The 12,443-nt window shown below is 44.9% G+C and overlaps 1 protein-coding gene and 1 non-coding gene across 2 annotated transcripts in view; one reads left to right on the plus strand and one right to left on the minus strand.

Moving 5' to 3' along the window:
* Positions 1 to 12,443, minus strand: part of LOC126161648 (myosin-VIIa) — a 509,736-nt gene that overhangs the window by 476,411 nt on the left and 20,882 nt on the right. The window lies entirely within an intron of this gene.
* On the plus strand, positions 11,632 to 11,706 carry Trnat-ugu (transfer RNA threonine (anticodon UGU)). Its single transcript has one exon. It is a non-coding gene; the product is annotated as a tRNA-Thr (tRNA).

Below are 12,443 nucleotides of genomic sequence, written 5' to 3' on the forward strand. Positions count from 1 at the left end.
TCGGATGTGAGTGGGCCGAGCATCGGCAGTAACCATAGTTACTCGTATGATCGCCATTTACTGTGCCAGTACTGCGACTATTTAGTTAGGTAGTTTTTTCGTTAAAAATGTTCAAATGTGTGTGAATTTTGAAGGGACCAAACTGCCGAGGTCATCGGTCCCTAGACTTACACACGACTTACACACTACTTAAACTAACTTATTCTGAGAACAACAACAAAACACACACACACACACACACACACACACACGCACACGCACGCACGCACGCACGCACACGCACACGCACACACACGCCCGTGGAAGGACTCTAACCTTCGGCGGGAGCGGCCGCGCAATTCGTGACATGGTGCCTCAAACCGCGCGGCCACTCAGCGCGGCTTTCTCGTTCGTAGGAATGAAATTTTCACTCTGCAGCGGAGTAGTGTGCACTGATATGAAACTTCCTGGCAGATTAAAACTGTGTGCCGGATCGTGTCTCAAACTCGGGACTTCTGCCTTACGCAGGAAAGTGCTCTCCCTTCTGATTTACCAGAGCACGACTCACTACCCATCCTCATAGCTTTAATTCCACCAGTACATCGCCTCCTACCTTCCAAACTTCACAGAAGCTCTCCTGCGAATCTTGCAGAGACAGCACTCCTGCAAGGAAGGACATAGCGGAGACATGGCATTGCCACAGCCTGTGGTATGTTTGCAGAACGAAATTTTCAATGCACTGGTATGAAACTTTCTGGAAGATTAAAACTGCGTGCCCGACCGAGACTCGAACTCGGGACCTTTGCCTTCCACGCACAAGTTTTGCAAGGTTTGTAAGAGAGCTTCTGTGAAGTTCCGGAGGTAGGGGATGAGGTACTGGCGGAAGTAAAGCTGTGAGGACGGGTCCAGAGTCGTGCTTTGGTAAATCAGTCGGGAGAGCACTTTCCTGCGAAAGGCAGAAATCCTGAGTTCGAGTCTCGGTGCGGCGCACAGTTTTAATCTAAAATGGCTCTGAGCACTATGGGACTTAACTTCTGAGGTCATTAGTCCCCTAGAACTTAGAACTACTTAAACCTAACTAACATAAGGACATCACACACATCCATGACCGAGGCAGGATTCGAACCTGCGACCGTAGTGGTCGCGCGGTGCCAGACTGTAACGCCTACAACCGCTCGGCCACCCCGGCCGGCAGTTTTAATCTGCCAGCAAGTTTGTTTTCTAGTTGTTTGTTCGAGGTTGACGCCCGGTTCCATATTCTGTATCTAGGCCGGAAAGTTGTGTGTGCACTCCTATTAAAGGACTGAATTTGTTTCTTTATGTAATGTTCCAATCTAAGTGTTATTTGCTGTAAGGCGTCCGATTTGTGGCGGCGCGGAATATGATATTAAGTGGGTTCATTTCATGTGCGATGTCGTGTACGTACTATTATTGGAACGCGCAATTTCAACTATTGCCTTATTGTGTGTTTATATTACCAAGTTTCATTATGTGTTTTTCTTTTTGTAATCTTAATTATTAAGTCTCTCTCAGGGATGACTTAGTTTGTTACTACATTTTACATGTGACTGCAGTGTTAATCAGAAGGTTATGTTCTGTCTTCCTTTAGTCAGCGGTTCGTTAGTCAACCGAAAGCGTTAGGTTGGGGTTTAGTGTTCCGCTCAGCGTGGCGGTTACCTGTTTACCCCTCACCCATGTCGCGTGAGTTCCGTACAATTAGTAGTTGGAGTCGAACTTTCTACTCGTTAACTGTGTTAGGAACGGTGTTTAGGTTTTGGCCACCTTGTAAGTTTCATTGATTTGACGCTGTTAAATCAGTGAAATATTATTTACTTGATTTTGTTGTTGCTGTAATTTTGACTGTCGTGTGGTGTACTAAATTCTGTATTTCTTTGTTAATTAGGCTACTATTTGTGTTTCTTCTGGTGGGACTTGGGTGAAATTTGCCTGGCTGATAGAGCAGGCGCAGCGTCCGAAGACGCTCGACCGAACGGCCAGCCGGGTGCAGGTGCTCCCGCACCACTTAATCTGTCCGAGGCCACTACGGCTTGCCAACACAGGGTTGTATAGCAGGTCGATGTGTGTATTTGTGTCTTAATCATTGCGCTCCTGCTGCTCCGCTTTAATATTTTTTATTTCTAGCTCATGTAAATATTCAAATGTTTGCAGTCTAATTTTCCCATGGAATAATTACTAAATTATTTACTTAAATGTGTTTATGCAAGTGTTGTTCGACCAACTGAATGGTTATTAATCTTGCTCTTTCTACGTGCTGTTGTTTTCTGAACTGGCCAAACACTAGTAGACCTAAGATCTGTTAATTTCATGAAGGTTCTAACTGACTATTGTACCATTCAGGACCTACTATTTAACATTAATTTTGTCTGCTATTTCTCTTGCGTGCTTTACGCACCTCTGCTATCCGGCGGTATAGTACAGTAATTAATTTTCTTATACGGTGCTTACTCGCGGAGTATAAGTCTATTTTGGATTGTAAATCTTAAAGTTTCTTTCGAGAAAGTGTTATTAGCTCTTTTAGTGTACTGCTACAGTTTTTATTATTGTATTTAACCCATTTTCTGTTAATCAATCTGGTACTGTATTATGGGTGTAAATTATTCTGTTTCTTGGTTGCCGGCCGGGGTGGCCGAGCAGTTCTAGGCACTACAGCCTGGAACCGCGCGACCGCTACGGTCGCAGGTTCGAATGCTGCATTGGGCATGGATGTATGTGATGTCCTTAGATTAGTTAGGTTTAAGTAGTTCCAAGTTCTAGGGGACTGATGACCTCAGAAGTTGAGTCCCATGTTTCTTGGTTGTTCCGTCGTAACAAGACCGGCACGAAGATGGAGAACGATACAGCAGAGAGGGCTGTGAGACGACGCCAGCCAATAGCACGCTAAGACGTCACCACGACAGGAGCAGCCTCTCCACGAAGAAAATAAAAGCGACGTTCCGCCTAGCCGCACTAGAAGACGGATTGGAAGAGCCGCACCAGAAAGGCCGTGACTTATGAACGTGTGTGATTAGCTTGCATGGAAATTATAAATTCGAAGGACTCAGATTATTTACACGTCGCCAATTGCTTGCGACTCTTCATGTAGAAACGAAAGTTAGATATTGTCAATTCAATTACTGTAATAAACTCCATGAATATGATTTTCTTTTATGTTGTCTAGTTATCCGAGAACACAGCTTCCTACGCCCCTTGTAAGAGACGAGTGGGCAGGATCCCACATTAGCAGTCAGTGGAACAGGAGGTGTTTTTTCAATAGCAGTTTAATAAATCAACGAGTTCTGTGAAAGAAAGTTCACAACAGGAATGACGTCCAGTCTCCTTTGGTGCTTCCCCTCCTACCAGTCCTACGCGGGTACTGCGTACCAACCCCGAGCTTCGGCCCATCATCTGCAGGTTCTCCTGTAACTGATTTGTTTAGTCAGCTCAGAGGTCGAAGGAAGCATTATGTCTAGTAAATATTTGTGGCGTTCAAACCATTCTTCGGACTGAGGAAATTTCTTACCTTTTACGGAGTACTACAGAAATAAGACAGTCTGCTCTTTCCCTACTCCTCTCTAATAGTAGACTACCAAAACTCCATCAGCAGTATCACAAGCTCACACAGCAGGAGGCATTGGGGAAGGGCTTCGGGGACGCGGGGAGTGGCCGCACGGTTTGAGGCGGTATGTCACGGACTGCGCGCCCCCTCCCGTCGGAGGTTCGAGTCCTCCCTCGGGCATAGGTGTGTGTGTTGTTCTTAGCGTGTTAGTTTATGTACGTGTATAGGAACCGACGACCTCAGCAGTTTGGTCCCTTAGGAATTCACACACATTTGAACATTTTTGAAGGGCTTCAGGTCTAACTCGACAGTTGCACAACGAAGAACTACACATCACTCCTGCCCCCCCCCCCCCCCCCTTCCCAACTTTCCTCCCCTTAGGGACCGATTACTCGTGATGCAGTTCTTATTTCCCTTTGGATTTCAGTCGTATACCTATGGATCAAGAATCACAGTAGTAATGTACACTGGCGACCTCGTGGGGGTGGGCGAGGGGAGGGGGTACGAATCAAAAGTCTGATGCAACAGCTCGAGGTTTCGGAAAATATCAATATGACAATAGCATCGGATCGAGTATAAAAAAAGTGCATGGGTTAAAATGAGACCACGTACCGTTATTAGTGTAAACTGCTGTGGGAAATCACGTAAAACTCACACCCACGGCGGCGTCGATTACTCTAGACGTTTTCTAACTTTGCTGCTGCAGAATGTACGAAAGCAAAGTGCTTACATTTGCGTGCAGGGTAGTCTTATAGTCATCGTCATGCCTTCAACAGCATGAATATACGGAAAATCTGACACGAGGTCAGACTACCTCGGTAGTGGAAAAGAGCGTCACCTTCAGTTTACTTTAAAACTGTTACGATTTCTCGATCGTTGGAGATCCCGAGAATCTCACACGTTAATCATTGCCCTTTGGACTCCGGATCATAACCGTGTAAACATGTCTCGTCGCCTATAACTTTGGACTCCAGGGAAGTCTGTAACCTTTGCTCCAGTCACTGTAAATGAGAATCGAATACAAGCACGAGCACTTGCCTACGAGAATAGTGCGCTGCGAAGATATGAAACTAACGTACGAGCGCGAAAGATTTTTCTAGATATAGCCATTGTTTTCAAGTCTGCCCACCGCGTTAGAGAGCAGGCAATGTTGGGAACATTTTGTACGCAACACCTCTATGAAATTTTCTGAATGATGCTGCTGCTACCACTTGACTAATATTTTTTTTTTTTTTTTGTAATACGATCTAGATTTCGGCCCTAGAGAATTTTCAAGAAAAAAGACTTACTTTTATGTCAAGACATCAGACTGGTATGAAATACAAGTGCTTGTCGAAAAAGCGTGTCTTGTCATAAAGACCAGATCTGTCATTAGTGAAAGTGAAAACATCTCTAAAACGCGTAAATCTATTGCAGAATTTCATTTCTGGACCCTACAGCACGGATGTTACTGATGACAGATCTGGCCTATATAACGAAATATACTTTTTCGACGAGGATTCGTATTCATACCAGTCTGATGTCTTTTGAAATATAAATAAGTTTCTGTGTTTGGCCTAAAGTCGAAATCTGGATAATATTAAAATAAAAATTATTGCAGTCAGATGGCGGCAGCGTCTTTAAAAAAATCACTGCGGCCCCAGCCAAAATAAAAATTGTCACTTTTATGAAAATTGGTCATGTAACTGCATACGTGCGCTGTTTACGGTGTTTCTACGATTCGTAGCTCCACGTGACCGGGTTCTCTTACAGTATCGGTAAATAATGTGACCAAATGTTCAGGATAGCTTTTATCTTAAAATTATGAGCAACGATGGTTTTAGGGGAGAACTCGATAGTTGTTGCATACTCGAATAAAGCATTAATATTGACGTAACAATGCCACCACCAGCAATATGGAGGGACCTTGCGTGCTTCAGGTTCAGTTTGTTAAACTTGTTCCACACCACTTCAGTTACTATGGGCTGATAATTATCACTACTGTGTCAGCTGGTAAATAATCATGCAAAATATTCTACGCTTGCTTGTCTACTGGACATCTTATAAGCCACGTTTAGTTCTGGTCCACTGTTAAGTACGGCATGTGAAGCGGTATTCCGGCCGAAGTGGCCGTGCGGTTCTAGACGCTGCAGTCTGGAAACGCGAGACCACTACGGTCGCAGGTTCGAAACCTGCCTCGGGCATGGATGTGTGTGATGTCCTTAGGTTAGTTATGTTTAACTAGTTCTAAGTTCTTGGGGATTTATGACCTCAGAAGTTGAGTCCCATAGTGCTCAGAGCCATTTGAACCATTTCTGAAGCGGTATTAATGAACAACTGAAGATTACTGCACTAAATATTTCTGTTCATTCCTTTGCCACTGACTGATAATCTACTGGTCACTGAGATACAGCGTAACGTCCTTATGATGACAGTAAATACCAGAATAATTCCACTGCAACGATAACAAATCTCGGGAGATCATCTGAGAACAATCTGAGATTTTTGTGGCTATTAGCGACATAGCTGATAAATGAAACTGATTTCTGCTACATTCTCGTGTTATCAGATAATATATGGCTCCAACAGTCTGACGCTTCGTCTTTGGTACAGCACTCGAATTAGTTTTTCTAGCAGAGTAGTTTCGAAATGGTTTATACTGCGTTCTTCATCAAATTGCTACTGGTGATTTGGACTACAGAAAAGGGTGTACCTGGTGGATTCTTCGACAACTGGCAGACGAACATAGAAAACAACGAACGGAAACTACACTAAAATTTGCCAGCCTGTTCGAGACGGATGGCGACGAGTTTTTGAACTACAGTGGTAGTGGTGACCATAAAGAAGCGCCTGTCAGTGGAATCGCGTCATTCACAGTCCCCAACAAAATCGAACAAAAAAAGCCAAAAATATTCAGAGCACCGGAAAGGTTATGCCCACAGTGTTTCGGTATCGAAAGAGCGTCCTCCTCATATACTTCACACCTAGAGGAGAGGTCATAAACCCCCCGCCGTTGAAGACAAGTGGATTGTTATCCAGCGGTATTGTGCCTCTTCAAGATAGCTCTCGCCCTCATTCTGCTGCGTTGACGAAGTTTAAGTGGAAAGTTTTTGAACAGTGCCTTATAGCCCGGACTTAGCCACCACTGACTACCACATTTTACCCTAATTAGATTTTATTGGGTGGAAAGCAATATGGAAAACTGAAAGGGGACGTTAGTGACTGGTTCAACAACTGAATATGCAGAAGAAATGGGAAAGCTTGCGTAGCGCTTCAAAAAATGTCTAAATTTGCATGACTGCTGCGTAGAAAACGAGCTGAGTTATCGATCTATCAAATGGAACTATCTAGCTCCAGACACTTTTTCAAGTCTCAACATCTATAATATATATAAACATATTGAAGCCAAAAATGAAAATTTGTACCAAGGCAGGCATTCGAACCAGGGTTCCTGCTCAATAGGCAGATTCGCTAACAACTACGCCACCCTGCCGCAGTGGCTATACACAACAGCACCGACTAACCAAGGCAATCCAAATACTCTTTCATATCATGCTTCTTGCGAAGTAGTAACCAATAAACTTATTTCTTTCATCATTTTGCAGGGGGTTGCCAGTGAGAAAAAGTTTCATAAAGCATCTCCGAGGTAGTGATGAAGTGGGGATTTTCCCGTACGACCATTTCACGAGTGTTCCTTGAATATCAGGAGTCCGGTAAAACATCAAATCGCCGACTTCAGTGCGGCCGGAAAAAGATCCTGCAAGAACGGGACCAACGACGACTGAAGAGAACCGTTCAACGTGACACAAGGGCAACCCTTCCGAAAATTGCTGCAGATTTCAATGCTGGGTCATCAACAAGTGTCAGCGTGCGAACCATTTTACGAAACATCATCGATATGGGCTTTCGTAGCCGAAGACCCACTCGTGTGCCCTTGATGACTGCACCACACAAATCTTTAAGCCTCGCCTGGGCCCGTCAACACCGACACTGGACTGTTGACTGGCAACATGTTACTTGGTCGGACGAGACTCGTTTTAAATTTTATCGAGCGGATGGACGTGTACGGGTATAGAGACAACCTCATGAATCCATGGACCCTGCATGTCAGCAGGGGCTCAAGCTGGTGGAGGCCCTGTAATGGTGTTGGTCGTGTACAGTTGTAGTGTTACGGGACCCCTGATATGTCTAGATACAACTTCGCCACGTGACACGTACGTAAGCATCCTGTTTGATCACCTGTATCCATTCATGTCCACTGTGCGTTCCGACGGATTTGCGCTATTCCAGCGGGGCAATGCGACACCGCACAAATTCAAAATTGCTACAGAGTGGCTCCAGGGACACACTTCTGAGTATTGCAGCCTGCTGTTCAGAAGAGACCTCCACCCCGTCGTACTCTTACGGATTTATGGACAGCTGTGCAGGATTCATGGTGTTAATGACGTTAGTCGAGTCCATGCCACGTCATGTTGCGGCACCTCTGTGTGCTCGCGGGGGCCCTGGACGATATTAGACAAATGTACCAGTTTCTTTGGCTCTTCAGTGCATAAAACACATGTAAAGCAGTCGTCAGAACAGATCAAGACAGGATACGTGTGATCGACAAACATTTCTTTCATCACTAAGCTCTCCCAAATCAAGAAGATACGTCAAAAACGCGATTCGTGATGTGACCGCTGCATCAGATATCGTCTTTCCAGAATCTTTAAGGGTAATAACAGAAGGCAGGCAGCTTCAACAGAATGTCAAGCCATGATAAAGCGGTGGCATAATCATTTATCTACAAATACAGTACAATCAGAGCAAACTGTCCTTTACGTTAAATGTGACTGGATAGAATTTGTCAATTGTTTCCTTGGTTAGTGTGTGCGGTAGTGCAGCACTACCACTGAATTTGATCCTGACAACCTGCATGCTGTTGGTGAGGGAGGGTGCCAGTAAAGGATATCCTATGGTAGTAGAGTATCAAACGTGGAGATTCTTCATAGAGCTGGCGAAGAATGTCCAAGGTCGACATTTCAACCGTGGTAATTGGACTGTCACTTCTTGAAGAAACAAACAGCAAGGTAACTGGGCTGCTGGCTGTATGATTCGACTGAATGGGCTGAGCAGATACTAACCAGCAAGCATTTTCAGAAAGTACGTGTACTATATATGTATATATTGGAAAACGTGTGTTTGAAAAATAGTATAGGATACTGTTGATACAATTGTTGACAATTTCTCCCCGTAACCGTCGTTCCGTTCAGTGCATGTGGCTAGCCTTGGCACAGGTTTCTTTATGCTCTCCTCGAAGATCTCTCCCGCCAGCTCCTTCACCATTTCAGACTCTCTTTCTACACCTGCTCCTTGGTTGAAAATTTAATTCCACTCACAAATGCCTTCAGGAAGGTGAAAAGATGATTATCCGAAGGCGCAAAGTTGGGGAATACCGCAGTTGGTTCAAAACATCCCAACGACATGATTCGAAGAGCGGCCTTGTGGCTAAAGCTCTGTGAGGATTGGCGTTTTCGTGCAAGAAGCACTCATCTCGCCAGCATTCCACTTTCTTTTGAGTTTTTTTTAGGGTGTCTCACTATTGCAGTGCATTGATGGTTTGCCCCTGAGGCAGAAGTTCGACCAAAATTATACCTTTTCGGTCCCAAAACACTGAGACGGTCTTTTTCCCCCCGAAATTGTGACCAGTGTGACGACTGTCTTTTTGTCTCAGGCGTGTAATGAGCCACCCATGTTTCATATCCAGTCATAACAGAGCTCAGAAAATCCTCAACTTCCAGTCCAAGTCGCTCAAGAAACTGGCGGGCGCTGTAGATACGATTTTTCTTGTGTTGTTCTGTCAGCTGATTGGAACCTATTTCGCGCACAATTTCCGGTATCCCAGCTTTCCTGCGAGTGCCTCGTTTAAGAGTGTTCTGGAGAGCTATGGAAATGTCACACCACCCACTCATCAGTCAAAATGGAAGGTCTTCCTCTCCTCTGTTCGTCCTGAACATCTGTTTTGCCGCCACTGAACTCCCTACAACCACTTTAACACACTTGTTCTGCTCATAACACCTTCGCCGAAAACAGTTTTGATTCGCGAAAAAATTCCGAGAAGTTTTATTCCTTCCACGAGTAGGAAGCAGGTCACACAGCACGTGGCTCGCAATTGGCGGGATTTCTTACTGACATCCTTCACGCAACTGGACACTACAACGTGAGTTTTCATACTACCATGTTCCTGCGATGCTCGCCGGCCGGAGTGGCCGAGCGGTTCTAGGCGCTACAGTCTGGAACCGCGAGACCGCTGCGGTCGCAGGTTCGAATCCTGCCTCTGGCGTGGATGTGTCTGATGTCCTTAGGTTAGTTAGGTTTATGTAGTTCTAAGTTCTAGGGGACTGACGACCTAAGAAGTTGAGTCCCATAGTGCTCAGAGCCAATTTGAACCTGCGATGCTCGCTCTGCTCACTGGATCCTCGTGTACCTCTCAGTGTTGCCAATTCTGAATAAACAAAAAAACCACATTCCATTATGGTCACAGTACACTTACTTTCTGACCATACCTCGTACATTCACTACGTGACTAGCATAGTGGCAGACAGCTACTTCAAAACAACGTTTACATGTAAAGTTTCACGATTGGTATGATTCCACCAGAATCCCGGTACCTCCTAGTACTTTTTCTGAGGTTTGAGGTATGGTACGGCGTTCACCGAGCCTCGTGAGGCTAGTTGTGAAGCTGCTTGAATAAAGAAGCAACGGTACCATTAGGAAACATCTACTGTCAGTAACGGCTGGAAGGACTGGCGACATGACGATCGCCTGTCCCACGATCATAGATCGTTCCTCGTACTGCCTTGTAGTCTAAGTGTCGGTCAGTCAGGAAAGATGGTTCAAATGGCTCTGAGCGCTATGGGACTTAACATCTGAGGTCATCAGTCCCCTAGAACTTAGAACTACTTAAACCTAACTAACCTAAGAACATCACACACATCCATGCCTGAGGCAGGATTCGAACCTGCGACCGTAGGAGCAGCACGGCTCCGGACTGAAGTGCCTAGTACCGCTTCGGCCACAGCGGCCGGCAGTCAGGAAAGGCGTAAGGCCTAATCCTTGAACGGTGTTTACGTCATGTAGTTGCTACATTCCACTGTACAGTCCTTTATTGTTCTTTGTTTCCCGAAAAGCGCTGTTCTGGTGGAATCTCTAGATACTTATCTTCGTCGTGAGTCAAAAGTTGGTCGGTCCCTTTGATCTCCGCGCTATCTTCGTAGCCACGAACACAGAGCTTACCGCATTTCGCAAAATCTTGTTCCGAGATGACGAACTCTGGATAAGAACAGACTGTCGTAAGCTTTAAATCGTAGAAAGTGAAAACGTGGCAGGCTGGAGACTATATTCTACTAGTCTGCGTTTCGTTGGCATCTGTATTGCGCCACACTGGAGTACACTGTATTCTGATTACTAATAGTACAGAATGGCGCACGAAAACCGGCCCCGAGAACGGACTACTAAACAATCAAGCACGATTTGTTGCCCATCACGAGCAGATTGAATAACAATAGATAAACGTGTAATAATTACATAATAAAGAAATAACAAATAAGCTAATGCATTACTATTTACTGAATCGAACTCTTCTTCTACATTACATTACATTAGGTGCTGAAAATGACCTGCTTGTGCTTCAATGCACTTTTGCGCGCACCCTAACGTGATAATTACAACACTTTGCGCAGCTCTGCTGCATCAGTTCTCAAAATTTCATTATGAATATTTTCCTTCAAGTCTTCTAACGTTAGCCGGCCGGAGTGGCCGAGCGGTTCTAGGCGCTACAGTCTGGAACCGCGCGACCGCTACGGCCGCAGGTTCGAATCCTGCCTCGGGCATTGATGTATGTGAGTCCTTAGGTTAGTTAGGTTTAACTATATATGACGATAGTATCTGTTCCCGAAAGTACAGTTACCGTTAATGACCATGCAGCTTTGCTAGAAATGAAATGATAATTAAATGGATGCCCTAGCTGCAAACATTCGTAGTGCGCCTAATAGATGTAGTGGTGTGGACATGTTGGGAATGTGGGTCTCACGGGGAGCGTGCAAGGGATATGTCCCTGCAGGCGCACTATCCTCTGTGCCCTCGGTGGCTCAGATGGATAGAGCGTCTGCCATGTAAGCAGGAGATCCCGGGTTCGAGTCCCGGTTGGGGCACACATTTCCAACATGTCCCCAATGTACTATATAACGCCTGTTTGCAGCTAGGGTGTACATTTAATTATCATTTCATAGTTAGGTTTAAGTAGCTCTAAGTTCTAGGGGACTGATGCTCTCAGAAGTTGAGTCCCATAGTGCTGAGAGCCAAGCCATTCTTCTAACGTTATTGTGTTATTTGCACAGACTCTTCCCTTTACATAGCCCCACAGATGAAAGCCTCAAGTGGTTAGTCCGGCGAATGCGGCGGCCACAGTCCTTCCTTTTGTGAATCTTTCATGAATTCCTGAGACTCACTCCCGTGAAGCGTGACAGGTCGTCCCATCCTGTTGAAAGACAGCATACGTAAGTACATGGGAGGCTGGGGATGGGGTGGTCAACTGTGCTTGAAATTCCTTGAATATTCGTATATATCAGCAGCGTTTACCGTTGTTTCAAAAAAATATGGGAACCATAATCTGACTTGATGACACTGCACACAAAACTCTGATTTTTTTCATTATGAAGAGGTAACTCATTAGCCTTATAACAATTTGGAAAAGAATATTTAGCCATCAGTTGTATAATTTTATATTTATTCTGCAGCGGTTTCGGTTGTTAGTCATCTTCAAGGAGAAAAACATTGTACATTCGTGGATCAACCGTGTATTTCCGTGATATATGAGCTATATAGATGTAGAACATATATAATTGTAATAACAGTCTGTCTTAATACAGTCCACATAAACACGCTGTGC

This window comes from Schistocerca cancellata, chromosome 2 (genome assembly GCF_023864275.1).
Source record: "Schistocerca cancellata isolate TAMUIC-IGC-003103 chromosome 2, iqSchCanc2.1, whole genome shotgun sequence".
NCBI classification, from domain to species: Eukaryota; Metazoa; Arthropoda; class Insecta; order Orthoptera; family Acrididae; genus Schistocerca; species Schistocerca cancellata.